The 17,263-nt window shown below is 39.1% G+C and overlaps 1 protein-coding gene and 1 long non-coding RNA gene across 2 annotated transcripts in view; one reads left to right on the top strand and one right to left on the bottom strand.

The window, feature by feature from the left end:
* CNTN5 (contactin 5) overlaps positions 1-17,263 on the top strand; it is a 1,371,764-nt gene that overhangs the window by 365,880 nt on the left and 988,621 nt on the right. The window lies entirely within an intron of this gene.
* LOC309604976 lies at positions 4,585-12,426 on the bottom strand. The gene is made up of 2 exons (XR_014231192.1): positions 8,766-12,426; positions 4,585-8,559 (listed from the first exon to the last, which is right to left on the bottom strand). It is a non-coding gene; the product is annotated as an uncharacterized lncRNA (long non-coding RNA).

The raw sequence follows: 17,263 nt of genomic DNA on the forward strand, positions 1-17,263 counted from the left end.
CTTGCTTATTAAAGGATCCTCCTCTGAAATTTGGTCAGAGGAAATGAATGAGATGATTGAGAGAGGAGAGATGGACAACACATAGCCTTATATGATTCCACTTGAGTTCTTAGGACAAGCAAAGGATCAGCATTAGTTAATATTTTAAGCATCAATAATGCCCATAATATCAGAGGATAAAGATTTTGGAAAAAGCGGATTCAAATTTGAGCAGAACTCTCCAATCATTTTGTGAGAACAAGATACCTTCAGCATGATTAAATCATGGGGCATATGTGAGAAGGTAGTGAAATCTTAGGGGGGGAAAAGCGTAAGGAAAATAACACTAAGAGAGATGACCCTGTGCTCTGTGAGCCATGGTGGAGGTGGGCATTTATACTTAAGAGTATTTCTCCTCTTTAAAGGCCCCCACAAGGTGCTATTGAGGGATTTAGGCAACAGTGGAATATGGTCAGATCTACATCTTAAATAGACCACTCTGGCAACTGAATAAGGGTGACTTTGAGGGGAGAAAAGACTGGAGGCAGAGATATACTTGTGAGGCTCTAGCTGAAAAGGAATGAAGACCTAAATAAGGATCTAACTTAGGCCAGCAGGAAGAGGCCAAGTGACCCAAAAGGTAAGAGTGTGAGTTTTGCTGTCAAATGGACCTGGCTTCACTCTGCTCCCCAGCTCTGCTACTTAGCCCTTTGATAGTGTAGAATATTCTTCATCACTCTAATCCTCAAATTCTCTTCCCATCTGTAAAACGAGTGTGATAGCAGTACATTTCTCATAGAGTTACATGGATTTAATGAATAAGACACACATTTAGCATCATGTGTAATAACATATAATCAGTATTCAATAAATGAAAAGTAATATTGTTGTTGTTAGGAAATTTTTTTCTAGGTTCTTTGTCTGTTCTATAATTAAATTAACACAAGACAGATTAACAAAAGAAAAACAAATTTAATTATGTACATACAGGGTCACATAAGACTGAAACCCACTGGCAGGCAATTGCAGCTTATATGCCATCCTGAGCTAAGGAGAAAGGCATAGGGATCTGTAACAAAGGGAAGAAGGAAGACAATTTAAAGGAAGATGGGAAAAGCCAGTGTTTGGTAAGCAAACGTGTAACAGGGAAGAGCTAAATCGGACTCCATGTTCGATCTGTTTCTTTAACTTTAACCTTTGCTTTTTGTTGCTTTTGTTATTATAATCATACATAATGGGCTGCCTCAGGTAACCCTGACCCTCTTCGCGAATGTTAAAGTGCCTCTGTTCAGCTCACAGGGAGACAATGTGACCCCGCCCACCTGTGGAAGGCTGCAAAAAAGAAGAAATTAACACTTCTCCTCACCCCTCACCAAAGCTGGCCATTCCAAGGGATATTTGCAAAACTTATGGCCTTTTTACTTCCTCATCTCCTCCCCCTCTCTGTGCTATAAAAGAAACTGGCATCCAAAGCCCGATAAGATGGTTATTTTCAGACTTTAGTCTGCCATCTTCTCGGTCTGCCGGCTTTCCGAATAAAGTCGTATTCCTTGCCTCAACACCTCGTCTCTGATTCATTGGCCTGTCGTGCAGCAAGCAGAGTGAGTTTGGACTCGGTAACAAATGTTTGCCATGTCATGCAAAGGCAGTGGAACACAGAGAAGCCTTTGAACAAGTAGGCCTTGCTAAATCACCCAATCACACATTGTTCATATTCTTTGTAGTTATCTCTGGTGATAGTTCCCTTCCTGGAACAGGCCCTCTATCTAAATTCTGTTAGGCAGTTAAGGGAGAGGTAAAAAAGGAAAACTTTTTGAGACTTCTATTTCTTAAAACTAATCAGTCTAAAATAATCCTTATGCCAAAGAGACACATTTTTGGGGTGGCAAAAATTTGCCCCCTACATTGTAATAGGTAAAACAGTTTTCTAAATTTGTACTTTTAGAAAGTGGCATAGCACAAACCTGCATCTAGGCCATCTGATTCAAATTTTGTGGATTTTCTACTATACCATACCACCACAGAGAACATGTTGAGAGGATACAAAATAATTTTAGAGAGCTTTAAAAGTAGTCAAGTATTAAAGCTGGGGATATACTGAATGACCTTCCCAATCCATTTTGTTTCATTTCAGATATTCTAATATTTGTCCTCCTGGTATCAGAAGTTGGTTATGATCCAAGCTCTAAATCTGATATGTTTCTAAAAAAATGAGATATGATATGGAATAACTATAGCTCCTGGAGGACACAGATTGTTTCCAATTTGTCTTAGTATTTATTCTCAGTGCCTAGTATGGGATCTGACACATAACAGCCCCTCAATAAAGGGTTACTATATGAATACATTACATTCTTTTTTGGAAAGAGTTAATCAAATGTACCATAACTTATTTGAAATACAAATAACAGATCAATGCAAATAGCAATGAGAGAATGGTCAGAGAAGAGAGTGTAAGCAGTTATTCCCCTATACTCTTCTGGTAATATAGATGCTTTTCCTGAAAAATTCTTTTCTATCAGGGTTGGCCTTGGGGATAGGGTTTTACAGAAGGTTTTGCAATGCCATCATAAACTTAAAGTTGCCAGAGGAAAGCCCTGAGGTGCCAGCATCCCATCCACCTTCATTGTTAACAGATCCTCCATATAAACCTGGCTTTAATACAAAATGGGATTACTGAGAGCCTTAATGTTGTTGCTGGTTTGCTCACTAATGATTATTTTTCTCCCTCCATTTCATAACGCTCTGCCTGGAAAATCTGTTGCAAGTGGCCAGAATTATAATTCTTCTAAGGAAGTGTTTTCCACACATAGTTAATGATTCTGCATCTTGTTAACTCAACCTTCACACCCCTCCATTCCTGCCCAGCTCATTTGGTTATGGATATTTATCACAGTCACAGGACAGGAAATGCTTTATTTTAATGTTTAATAAGTTTACAGCTCTTCAAATTGATTCTTGCAATGTGAATGTTGGTAATCAGTACACTTTAATGCCATAGGCATATCAGAAAAGGCTGAGGAAGGAAGGTATCCATTGATACCAAAGATAAAATAGCAAATATTCATGCAAAAAAGACAAAATGTCCTTTCTTCGACTTTAAAGAAGATTAATAGTTATAATTAAAGATCACTCTATCTGTGTGCATTGACTCAGACCCGGCTGAGCTCAGCAAACGCTGCTCACAGGCCAAATCCAACTCTGCATGTTGGTAAATGCCTCTGTGATGTCACCACAGGGAGTTGGTTCTCTCTCTATTGACAGAAATGAGGCAGTAATTAGAAGTGACTGACAAGGTGCATTTCATCTTTGACCAGGAAAGACTTTTTGTGTCAAAATATCTCACCAGAGGAGTAATTTTCTCTGTGTGTGTTTCTTGTCCTGACACATTTTCCATGATAATAGAAAAGGGGAAATTGTTTCTGAATGTTGCTTAGTGACAAATAGCAGATACATTGCCTGTGCAGATAACAAGTGTCTGAATGCTGTCATTTTGTGATATCGACAGATAGGACACATAGTAAGCTGTGGATATTTATACTGGAAAAATAATTTGTTTTTGATAGAATAAAATCAAAGATGTTAAAATGCTTTTTATGGTATTATGCCTCTACAGGTTTAAAATTACCTGACAAGATTTAATCATCTACAAACAACAAATGCTAGAGAGGGTGTGCAGAAAAGGGAACCCTCTTGCACTGTTGGTGGGAACGTAAATTGATACAGCCACTATGGAGAACAGTATGGAGGTTCCTTAAAGAAATAAAAATAGAATTACCGTATGACCCAGCAATCCCACTGCTGGGCATATACCCAGAGAAAACCATAATTCAGAAAGACACATGAACCCCAATGTTCATTGCAGCACTATTTACAGTAGCCAGGTCATGGAAGCAACCTAAATGCCCATGGACAGACGAATGGATAAAGAAGATGTGGTATATACAATGGAATATTACTCAGCCATAGAAAGGAACGAAATTGGGTTATTTGTAGAGACGTGGATGCATCTAGAGACTGTCATACAGAGTGAAGTAAGTCAGAAAGAGAAAAACAAATATCATATATTAACGCATATATGTGGAACCTAGAAAATGGTACAGATGAACTGGTTTGCAGAGCAGAAATTGAGACACAGAAGTAGAGAAAAAAACGTATGGACACCAAGGGGGGAAAGCGGCAGGGGGTGGGAGGGGTGGTGTGATGAACTGGGAGATTGGGATTGACATGTATACACTGATGTGTATAAAATGAATGACTAATAAGAAATAAATAAATAAACATAAAAATAAATAAATAAATAAATAAAATAAAGTTACCTGACAAGATTTAATCAACCAATTCTGAAAGGCATTTTAAGAATTTACTAACCTGAAATTTTCAGCACAATGAAAAAACAAAATAACCAGTATAAAACATTTGCTGTTTTATAGAACCTGCCTTGTCACTCAACATATGGGCTGCTGTCAGTTTATACCGCTTTCAAACAATTCATCGTTATGCTGGGAAATGGCCTGCCTTGACTATACTAAACTGGAAAACTTAAAAACTATTATTCATGAAGTTTAAATGGTTTGAAACATTGAAAAAAACCAAAGGAAACATTTTTTTTTTTTTTTTTTTTTTTTTAATTTTTACTTATTTATTTATGGCTGTGTTGGGTCCTCGCCTCTGTGCGAGGGCTTCCCCCAGCCGCGGCAAGCGGGGGCCACTCCTCATCGCGGTGCGCGGGCCTCTCACTATCGTGGCCTCTCCTGTTGCGGAGCACAGGCTCCAGACGCGCAGGCTCAGCAGTTGTGGCTCACGGGTCCAGCCGCTCCGCGGCACGCGGGATCCTCCCAGACCAGGGCCCGAACCCGCGTCCCCTGCACTAGCAGGCAGACTCCCAACCACTGCGCCACCAGGGAAGCCCAAAGGAAACATTTTTTAAAAGTGTAGGCCAGAGAAGTTTTTCCTCTAGGTTTTGTAGCTGGCCTAATAATTAAATTGATATAAGAAAGATTAAGAGGAGAAAAACAAACAAAATTTAGTAACATGTTTACATGGGAGAGACCCAGAAAAGCTGAAAATGGGGAAAGCCATAACTTCACCTACCATCTTCAGCTAAAGACAAAAGGTTTTCGGGGTGAGGAATAAGTTATGGGAGGTTATCAGGAAAAGCACAGTAAACAAGGTTTAGATTGTTATGCACACTTAAGTTGTTGCCCTTCTCCATTGAAAAGAATATTGAGAGATTTAGAGTCATCCCCCTCTTCCTTGTAAGAGAGGAAGACATACTTACAAATAATAGAGATTTCCCTTATACCTGTAAATGTCTCTTACAAAAGTCTTATGTCTACTTGGTTTTCAGAGCTTCTCCTGTGTTTACAATTTCTTAAAAATCATCACCCTAAAATAATCCTTATGCTAAAGAGACATACTTTGGGGTGGCAAATTCTTCTCCCCTGCAATAGCTTTGCCTGGCATTAGAATCTGTGAATGTGAAAGGAAGAGTTTGATCTTGAACTTGGAACTGATAATGTTAAGAGAACATAGTGCTTTCTTCCATTTTTTCTTTCCAGTATATCAAGAACATTTTATGGAATGTAAATTCACATGCAACTGATCAAATATAATAGCGGGTGGAAAGACAGTGCTTATCTGGAAGTATGAATCTGATTACACATTGCTGTTTGTGTAACACAGGTGTACAGTTATGAAAAATGTAGTGAGATCAGCAATTTCTAAAGCAGTAGTAAGTTAACATCATCCAACTGAGAAAATTTCAGAGTATACTCTGTCATAAAAAGAGAGAAAAGGGAGAGAGGGAGAACACTTAATATTGGAATTTAAAGAATAAATTGAATGAGTTAAGAACATCAGTACCCAACTATGAACATCATAGGCTATAACACATTTTAGGCAATTGGAGGGAGTATGAAGATTTCAGAGTCTGTTGTCATAACACTGAGGTAAAAACTAATAGACCTAGCAATAAAGTAATATCTCAATTCCTGAAGTTCAATTTTCTGAATACCTCTATTAAATTAAGACTGATGGTATTCTCTGATACCATTTACAGTAGACATTTTGGACCTTATTTTTCAAGGCCCCATGCTTAAAGGGGTTTTGATATGACCACAATTCTTAAAAAAAAAACTGGATCACAATGCTATGTTTGCCCAAATCAGCTGCCTAGAAAACTAAATAACTTTGTTATTTCCCCCCCCATTTTAGTATTCCCACATTCCATTTTTTCAATTAATTCAGAATAATTGTGAGAACTTAATATTTATTGTCATTCAAGAACACCCTTGAATAGGCTACTCAGAACTCTCAGCCTAAAGAAAAAAATAGCTCCATATTAGTTTTGAACGCCCACAGTTATTTTCAGTTTAAAATCATTTTGAGAACTTTAACTTTATCTTCAGATCCTAAAACAATCAATTTCATAATAGATGATATACTGATAATTATTTGGTGTGTTTTATTTAATTAGTAATAAACCAGTGCACATAATATGTCACATAAGGTTTATGTTGAGGACTTTACATGTATAATTCTCATACTAGTGCTGGGTACATTACACATATAATTTCCATTTTATCAATCAGAAAATAAATGCTTAAAGTGCAAAATACATGTTCTAGGTTTCATGGTTTCCAAATTCCTCAAATGGGATTTAAATTGTCAAAGCAGAAATTGCACTGGACAAAGTTAAGCAGGCAAGGACAGGTTTCAAGGCTATTGCAATAAGGAAGAAAGACTGAACTCATCTCTACTGAAACAAAGATGGGATGGTTTCAAAACATTGAGTGAGCTAGTAGAAAAGAACTAGAGGACATTACAGGGGAGGTTGACCAATGGGTTGTGCTGAGCATATTGAGTTATTTCTGAGTTTGCAGATTTTTTCTCAGTGATTAGGCCATCTATGTTTCCTAATTGACACCCATCAAGGTTAGGCTCCTACCCTCCCCTCCCACAGAGACTGGGAAATAGGATGCTATCTTCCTTGATGAGTACATTTCGAAGAGATGGTTCCTGGTCCTTGATGAAAGGCATTCTGTAGGTCATAAAACTGTCAACAGGCTAGGAGATTTATATACATGTCAAATGGGCAGAGAAGTAATTTACAATTACAAGTTTTCTAAAGTAAATATTCTAAGAAAAGGAAGGTCAGGGACCTATAATGAGGAAGAAATCACTGTAGTTTAGTCAAGCTGAGGGGAATGCTAAAGTTGTCTTGGTCAAAGTCCATGTCTGTCAGACACAAATGCAGGAGCTCCTAATGATGCCGAAAACTCAGCTTCTCTGTATACTAGTGCCAAATCAAATCTTGGAGACAGAGTTTTTGGTGAAGTAGAAAAGGATAGCTTTATTACTTTGCCAAGCAAAGGGGGACACAGCAAGCTACTGCCTTGAAAAACTATGTGTCCCAACCCAGGAGGATTTGTTGAGGAGTTTTATGACAATACTTCCCAAGGGTGGGGTTGCTAACAAGATTAGGGTGTGTGCAGAGTCTCAGGTGGTCTCCTAACCTTGACGAGCTTCTTTGGTCCCTTTAATCTTGCCTCAGGTGGTTTCTTGGCTGCTCCTCCCTTGATTAACAACTGATACTACCCTTTGGAACTCAGGGAAGGTCATGGAGTCTGCAGTCTTGCCTACAAGAAACGGGGGACAAAAAGGCCTCCATGCCTGGGAGCACCACAGGACCCTACTTGGTTTCACTCCCCCCTTTTCCTTCATACTCCTCAATCTTGAGGAGAACAGATGTTGGACGAGAAAGGGAACAACAGCATTTTGGATAGCAATGTTAATCATAAACTCAGCAGAAGAACTCGGTTTTAGGGGGACTAGGTTTTAATCCCCACTTCAGTTTTATCTTTCCCCAAATCTTTCAGGGAACAGGGTGACGACTGCTCTGACGACTTCCTGCTGAGATGGGGCATAGTCCTGCCTAAATTTGGGGGAATAGATACCGAATTAGAAATATTTGCATTCCAAGTCCTGGTTCTGAGTCTTATATGATTAAGATCTCAATCCCTGTTCCGCCATTTTGGTTCAATAGACCCAGTTAGAGGTAAGAGGAGTGACAACCAGAACTTTATTAGACAGAATAGATTTCATTTCCTAAGGAATTCAAGAGAATAAGTCTGAAGCCAGTTGTTTCCAAACCATTCCCTGGATGGGGAAACCCTTCAAGGCAATCCTGAAGACATGGAAATAGTAAGCTGACCATATATCTAGCAGTTAGAAATATCTAAAGAAACAGCACATGAATCTATAGGTAGAAGGTATGAAAACAGAATCTTAGAAAGGATAAGAAAACAGAACTTTCATTTGTTGGAACAGATACTTAAAGTTACCCAAAGAGTGAGATGTCTGCTTCTTGAGAGTCTGTTCACTGGCTGTAGGCAGGCTTGGCTAGTCAGTCTCTGGTAATCTTCTTGCTCTGGTGTGATGTACCCACAGTTTTACTCCATCCAGTTTTAGAGAGGCATGAGTATTAAGAAGAATGTCATAGGATCCCTTCCATTTTTCTTCAATCTGCTGCCCAGGTCACTGCTCTTTTTCTCACTTTCAGCAACACCGGGTCTCTTGCTTTGAGGGGATGCAAAGGAGCTTTCAGGTGAGGGGGAGACCTATGGAACACAAGCTCATGCACAGAGGTTAACAGCTGACCAATCTGTTGAACATAGCAATTGACAAGACCTTGTCGCATTTTAGACGACTTTTTTGCATAGCTTGGTGAGAGTTTTCTTAATAATGTCCTTAAGAAGGGTTTTTGCCACTTCTGATGCTTTTACCTTTCTGGCTGGAAAAGCCTTTATTCAACCTTGATCCAGGTGTAATCCTCTCAGTTCTTTAGCCAAAATCTTTTTGAAGAGGGTGGGGGAATTTTTTAATCCTTGTTGTGTCTGACATAGATCAGAAAATTCAAGTCTGCAACAATACAGGAATGAATGTGTCTTAAATCACATCCATAAGGGTCTGCAAGTTTTACCATAGTTACTCCATTTTGACTTTCAAATGCATTCCCCTCCTCAATGGTAAAGCAGATGTCACTGTTAATGATTTCACTGTTTTTCTAAATATGGGAAAATGAAGAAATTGGGCTCATAAAATCTCCTGAAAATATCTAACTATCTGAAGGCTGTTCTGCCAGTTATTTCCTAGAGCACAGAGTGCTTCATTCCTGATCTCCACCCTGAATTCCTTGAAGGTCAGTGGCCTCAGTGGCCATTGCCTTAATCCTTGCAGAGGCAGATTGCAATTTTCAGTTGGCAGAACCCCTTCAGTGTTATAAATTCGACCATGGTTCAGGGGGCATTTCATGACCATTTTGTCCCATGGAGCTGGGAATGCTCATTCCTAGGTCTGGCGAAGATTTCACTGATAGCCCACTCAATGTGCTATTATTATTGGACTAGGCCTATTAACAGTGCCAAAGGTCTCTGGACCACCTGTCTTACTAGTCCCTTATGGCCCAGAAAAATATTCCCTCGTGTTGCTTCTTCCTATATCTAGAGTTACACTATTACAGTCATTGATCTCATATGGAACTATATATCACCATTTTATCAGAGGCCCAGTCACACATTTGGTAATGCAAGAAACAACAATTTTGCAAAACAGGCAATATAACTAACAGATAGTAAGGTCATAAGTAAGAATATAAATCAAGAACTTCCATTAGGTGCAGCCCAGTATATACCAGGTCGTCTGACTTGGTCTGCTCTGTACCAATCCTTATTTTTAAGGGAAATTGTATATTGGCATTGCCCGTAAGGCACCCAGTCCAGTTTCCTAGTGTTGCTAGGCTGGTTATCCCTAGTATGGGTTTAATTGTCCCCAACATAAGGGAGCCTTTAAATTTGAATGAACATAGCCCGCTGTTAACCTCCTGGTTGTAGATCATGGAGCATCTGATCTTTATCCAAATATTGATTACAAAGTTAGGCTTCAGAAAAAACTTAGCATGTTCTTCTGACAATTTAATGATATTTTGTAACAATATAACAGCACGGAACTATCTGGGAAGTGAGTATTGGTAAACACAGACCTTAATTTAAAAAACTGGAATTTAATATTCAGTAAAACATAATTTTTTTAAATTACCCCCATTTTCATCAAGTACATCCAAGACTAATTTGCTTTTAAAATAAGTTTGGTCCATTGACCACATAGGCTCTTCCACACTGACTCTGGTGTAATTCCTCAGAAGGCATCTCAGTCTAAAATTTCCAAAAGACCCCTCAAGGCCAAGAAAGTCATATCAAAGGCCTGCCATCAATATTTTGCCTAGGTGGATTTCTCTTTTCTAGAAGTCCCCAAAATATCAAGATTCCTACACATGCCAGGAGACAATCTTATTCATTCTCGTGATAAGGCTGCTCAGAACCCAACAGTCTAATTTTTAAAGGGAGCAGGCAGAAGGAAAAGAAAAATATCTCAGTTTCACTCACAGAGGTATAATTTACCACATTGTTGTAAATCATAACCAACTTGAGTGGAAGTTGTTTTCCTATATCTGGAAAACACAGATCAAAACCAATAACATTTCAGACAAAACCCATAAAAATTATAACCATATTCACCTGTTCATTTAGTAACCAGTCCTGTTGTTAACCTTTTATAAAGCCAACAGGTTTTCCCTAGAATTTTTCAGTTTCTTACCCAGTTCAGCATTATGGTCTGAAAGTCAGAAACTTGTATTTATCCAAAAGTCCTTTCTATAAATCTTCTTGAAGAGGAAGCATTTTTGCAAAGGCATTAGAATAAAACCATAACTGTCTATAATGACAAAAGACTTAAGAAGTCATGTTTAACGTCTGATTACAATGTAATGCAATTGACAAATTAACTTGGTTATTGCTGAGACATACAACATTTTAAGATAATAGCTGGATTTATAACTGACGATATTTTATCAGGACATATCAGAATTTTAGGAATTCCATATAATTTCTAGAATATCTATGTTATTAACATTTACCACACACTATAACCTAAGATTTATTACTCATTTGACCATAATTCCCATGTACTTTTAACATACCAAATGAAACTAATTAGTTTATTATCTCTCTTTGGGATGTTTCAGGGGCCCTTTGAAGCATCCCAAAGTTAGCTAGAGGTCAAAGGACTTCATTAAATTTTGATTTAAGAAGTTTTGTCAAATATATATATGTATCAAAAATATATGTCACAAAAAATATATATATATATCAAAACGGTTTAGAACACTCAGTCAGGATCATAGGTCACTGTGAAACAATAGTTATTCACTCAAAGTAACAATAAAAGATTTTAAAGACAAATATAGAACAGATCTCTTGAAAAGGTAAAGAAACTTAAAATCTGTTATCAAAGGCACTTCACATCTTAAGAAAACTTGTTCTCTTAACAGAGAGAAAAGCCAAATTCAAGTTTTGCACCCACTTACTTTTAAAATTCATTTACTCAATTAAATTTATTTTAACCTTAGTCAATCCTCACCATGCACAAAACTCTTTTCTCGGGCCCCACTTTCCACAAAACTTTTTATCACTTTCTGTATTCATCACTTAATTTTTCCATTCGGAAACAGCCAGCCCTAAGTCAGACCTACTTCCTTAATAAAATGCAACTCCATTCCTTATACCTTCTTTACTGAAAACACACATCCTACTTTCCTTAAGCAACCATGAACTGTCCTTTTTATCAGCACTATGTAGATCAGTAAACATAAACCCAAATAATAATTTCTTGAAATATGTGCTTTCTTATAGAAAATATTTCAGTGTGGCACCAAACATATTTATTAATAGTTCTAAACCTTTTATTTCTCTGTAAAAGGAAGCCAATGTTCAGTAATTAATGTTTCAGCATCTTATTTTATTTTGAAATGTCCTAGTTATTCAATAAACTTCCATCATTTAATTTAGCACAACTTTAATTTTTTAAGTAGTCAAAATCCTTAAGAAGACATTCCTAAAACATAATTATTCCTAAAAATTCACCCAAAGCTCATATCTCACTTGCATTACTTAACATTGATGACTCTAAAGACATGTCTATACTAATCAAACCAACATGCTTAAGCCACCTTCAATAGCCAATATCAATTCAGTACTGAATATTTCCCAGATCATGTGGTCCTAGAATTTATCATGGCCTTTTTCTATATATTTAGATTTAATTTGTAACTGCACACTTTTAAGTCAATTAAATATAGTTCATTTACAGGTTAACTTTTACATAATGACAGAACCAGAAATCTCAGTTTTTCCACTTGAGTTTAAAAGGCTTCCACCACCCCCACCCCCACCACCCCACCCCCGCCACCTTTTTAAGTTTTTTTTTCTAGAGATAGTCTAGACAAGATAAGTATTCCTGAGGGCCTGGGCACAGGGGAGAAATGCCAATTCTTTTTCATGGGAGCATAGTTGAAGATCTCCCAGTTTTGTAAAAATACCCTGGTGGGGGTGATTGGGGGGGCTACAAGTTGGAACAGAGCTCTGATCACCCATAACAAGGCCAGTCCAAAAGGGAAAATCCCAACATCTGCCACAGGCAAAACCTGACACAATAGGGAAGGATTCCCTGGTGCTGTCACATGTGAGCCCTCTTATTTACCAAAGATGTCTCAACCAGTCAATGTAAGTACTGACATACATACAAACAACAAACATGGTCCCACAAACAAAACATCAGACAAGGTGTAGCCCAAAGATTCCATTTCCACTCCCAGACAGAGGACTCAAAATGGCTCGCAATGATTGGGTAGAATTTTCCCATCCTGCGCAAGCCTGAGTGGCTCACCCCAAAATGATACACACTAAAACACAAATGACACATAAGCTATGGCCACACAGACAGAATATCAGAGGAGGTATAATTTAAAAATTCTACTTCCACTCCCAAAGTCTTCCAAATAGATTGGCTCAGTTCTTGAAAGAGAACAAACCCAGAGTTGGCTCTCAGGGAGACCAGAGTGGCTCAATTCCCGCAAGGGAATGAGCCCAGAGTGTCTAGCCCAGTTGGAGTGGAGAAAATTCCCAGCCTTTCCATTCCTGTGGCAAAACATTTATAGCTGAAGAATAGTATAAAAACTTAGACCACCATACAGAGGCCACCTCTCCTCACCTTTAAGAATATACAATGGCCAAACACAGTTACAATAGAATCTCATTCTTTTCAGTCATAGATTCATAGTTATAGGTAGACCAAACTGCCAGAATTTTCCCAGGCAGCTATCAGATGGAATCAAAGAAGAAGTGCTTCCCATGTTGAGTTGAATTAAACAGCTGTGTGCATAAAACGGAAAGCAAAACCAGAATCCTTGCCAGCCAAATGGAAGCCATGCATACACACAAAAATAAACAGCCCAAGGCTCAAACTGGCTTCCAAGTCCCACTAAACTGGTGACCTTGGTCCAAGTGGTGCCTTACAAATGGAATCTTCCTAATGGAAAATCCCCAAACAGGAACCAGAGTTTCCCCAAACAGACCAAGTCGAGCAACCTCAGCATGCATGCTGGGGGACTTACCAAAATGCTGGCAGAGGTGTGACTTCCCGAATGCTACTCTTCTGCTTCCCCAAAATAACTCCTCGGAGACGGAAGTCCAGGGCGACCCAGGCAGAAGGAAGAGAGGAGCATCCTCAAGGCAAAAAGGACCTCAGAATCTGCTAGAGCAGTCCCTCTTCCACTGTCTATTCCCGCCTCAGATTTCCAGCTGCCAGGATGGTGGACAGGGTATGACTAGGGCTTGGGATTTCCAGGCAAGGGTCCCAGGCAATCTGGCCTCTAGGAATCCCTCCCATGGACCGTCCCCAAGTCGGCCCCAGATTTGTGCCAGAATTAATGCAGAAAGCTCAGCTTCTCTGTACACTGGTGCCGAATCAGATCTTGGAGACAGAGTTTTGGGTGAAGTAGAAAAGGATAATTTTATTACCTTGCCAGGCAAAGGGGGACACTGTGGGCTCCTGCCTCGAAAAACTGTGTGTCCCAACCCAGGAAGATTTGATGAGGAGTTTATGACAATACTTCCCAAGAGTAGGGTTGCTGACAAGATTAGGGTGTGTGCAGGGTCCCAGGTGGTGGGATTTCCTAATTTTGATGAGCTTCTTTGGTCCCTTTAATCTTGCCTCAGGTGGTTTCTTGGCTACTCCTCCCTTGATTAATAACTGAATCTGTTCTTTGGAACTCAGGGTAGGTCGTGGAGTCTGGAGTCTTGCCTACAAGAAACAAAAAGGGGACAAAAAGGCCTCCATGCCTGGGAGCCCCACAGGACCCCACTCGGGGTTTCACTAACCCTGACTTTATACTGAATCCTATTTATACTGGTTCCCCAATAACAGTTAGGAATATTAGCTGTTTGTCCACAGAATTGAAATGTATTTGCTGATGATATGTTCCCCCCAAATTGTGGTATAATTATAAGTTATCTTCAGTTAATATTAATTTGCCAGGTATGTTCTGAATGTAAAATGTCTTAGGAACATTTTAGTAAAGACTTGAATAAATTATTTCAAAATACAGTTGAGAAATTTGAGATTTGCCTACAGAAACATATCTAGATGTTGGTAGAAAAGAGAGAAAAATTCAGATTTTCCAAAATTTGATTACCCATGTTCCTTTTACCATCATCCAGAATATATAGGGATTTATTATTTTATTTAACAAATAATTATTCAACAAATATTTAGTCAACCAATAATTTGTGTTCAACAAAAATATAGCATAGTACCTGTATCTTCTAGGCACTCTGCTAGATGCTGGAGATCTATCTGTGAGCAGGGGAATTAAGATCTCTTGCTGTTGGAACTTACAGTCTAAGAAGAAGCAGATATTTTATAGATAATTTTATAAACAAATGATTACTATTGTGAGATGTGCCATGAAAGAAAAAATAAAAAGTGCTACGAGTGCATATAACACACTTGCCAAACAGAGACAAGGTAGATTTCCCCAAGGATGCAACTGGAGCCTGAATCTGCCAGGTAGAGGGAGAATCTGAGAGAACAGTTGTGAAGGTCCTGATGTGTTTGCTTAAACAAGCAAAGGAATTTAATGTTGACAACAAAATAAACAAAATATTTTTATTTTAGATTATTTGGAGGGGTCAAAAGTTGTAGCAAAATGAAACAAAAACAAAAACAAAAAACAAACAAACAAAAAACTAGGAATCAGGAAAACCTACTTGAAGTTCTAGTTCTGCCAGAAACAATGTGAACTTGAGAAAGCTGGGAACCAAGTTCATGTACACAATAAATAATCTTCAGATTAATTCTCAGGAATATCATCATTGCAGAATTATTTTTTTCAGTCTACTTTTGGATTGATGGAACTATATTTAAGGGTCAGTTTTTAAGCCACTAAGAAATTTTGTAGTCACATTTCAGTTTTTACTAAACATAGTATTAATGAAAGCAAGCAGGACCCTGTGGGCCTCTTGGGTACAGAAGCCTTTCCATGTTCCCTGTTTCTTGTTTGTAGGAAAAAAGTTTCAGCCTCCTAGACCAGGGGTCCCCAACCCCTGGGCCATGGACTGGTATCAGTCCATGACCTGTTAAGAACCAGGCTGCACAGCAGGAGGTAAGCGATGGGCGAGGGAGCGAAGCTTCATCTGTATTTACAGCCACTCCCCATTGCTCACATTACCGCCTGAGCTCCGCCTCCTGTCAGATCAGCGGCAGCATTAGATTCTCATAGGAACGCGAACCCTACTGTGAACTGTGCATGCAAGAGATCTAGGTTGCGTGCTCCTTATGAGAATCTAATGCCTGATGATCTGAGGTGGAACTGAGGCAGTGATGCTGGCACTGGGGAGTGGCTGCAAATACAGATTATCATTAGCAGAGAGGTATGACTGCACAGAGACCATAACAAATCAATGCTTGCAGACTCAGAACACTCTCAGCAAGTGGCAAGTGAAAACAAGCTTAGGGCTCCCACTGATTCTGCATTATGGTGAGTTATATAATTTTTTCATTATATATTACAATGTAATAATAATAAAAATAAAGTGCATAATAAATGTAATGCACTTGAATCATCCTGAAACCATCCCTCCCCACCTCAGTCCATTGAAGTCTTCTACGAAACTGGTCCCTGGTGCCAAAAAGTTTGGGGACCACTGTCCTAGACCTTCTCTGAGTTCCAAAGGGCAGATTGAAACAGTTAATAATTAGAGGACTGAGGGAATGCAGAAACAAAGGAAAGACAGTCCATAAACAATAGTGTAGGGCTTCCCTGGTGGCGCAGTGGTTAAGAATCTGCCTGCCAATGCAGGGGACATGGGTTCGAGCCCTGGTCTGGGAAGATCCCACATGCTGTGGAGCAACTAAGCCCATGGACTGCAACTACTGAGGCTGCACTCTAGAGGCCGTGAGCCACAACTACTGAAGCCCGCGTGCCTAGAGCCTGTGCTCTGCAACAAGAGAAGCCACCACGATGAGACACCCATGCTCCACAACAAAGAGTAGCCCCCCCTCGTGCAACTAGAGAAAGCCCATGTGCAGTAATGAAGACCCAAAGCAGCCAAAAATAAAATAAATAAAGTAAATAAATTAAAAAAAAAAACAATAGTGTAGTGATGGAGCAGGGTCCTGGTTTCTCCTCAAGAGATATATGTAACAATCTTTGAGTTTTTCCACAGGAACTAGGGCCCCCACCCAGGTAGAGGATGATAACTTCAGGCTGAGCACAGGCAAGTGGACCCTAGACTGGTTGGAACCAGAAGGCTGATGATTGAGATTCCTGGAACACTACCCTGTTACCTCACCACCAACCAATCAGAAGAGGGTCACCACCCCACCACCACCACCAAATTTCGCCTATAAAACTCTTCCCTGAAAACCATCCAGGTGTTTAGGTCTTTTTAGCATGAGCCACCCATTCTCCTTGCTTGGCCCTGCAACAAAACTTTCTCTGCTCCAAACTCTGATGTTTCGATTTGTTTGGCCTCACTGTGCTTTGGGCACATGAACTTGGGTTTGACAACATTAATGAAATTATTCACATACCTTATTTGCTGTGCTTGACTCTGAAGAAGTATCAACTACTTCTACAATGCAAACCTACCTTCAAAAGATGAAATTTTGTCACCATTCGAAATTCAAATGTTTGTGCTATATGTCATAATACCTTTGAAGTTATGTTTCTTTGTGTAAATATAAATCACATTTATTAATTGTCACATTTAACAGACATTCTTTGGCTGAGAGAGTTTGCATTAAAGTACAGAAATGGGATAGGTGACCTCTAGAATCAGGCATGGGCGAAGGCAAGGGATATTGACGCTGCTCTGTGTTGAAATAT

This window comes from Balaenoptera borealis (assembly GCF_965194805.1).
Source record: "Balaenoptera borealis genome assembly, chromosome: 11".
In the NCBI taxonomy this organism is placed as follows: domain Eukaryota; kingdom Metazoa; phylum Chordata; class Mammalia; order Artiodactyla; family Balaenopteridae; genus Balaenoptera; species Balaenoptera borealis.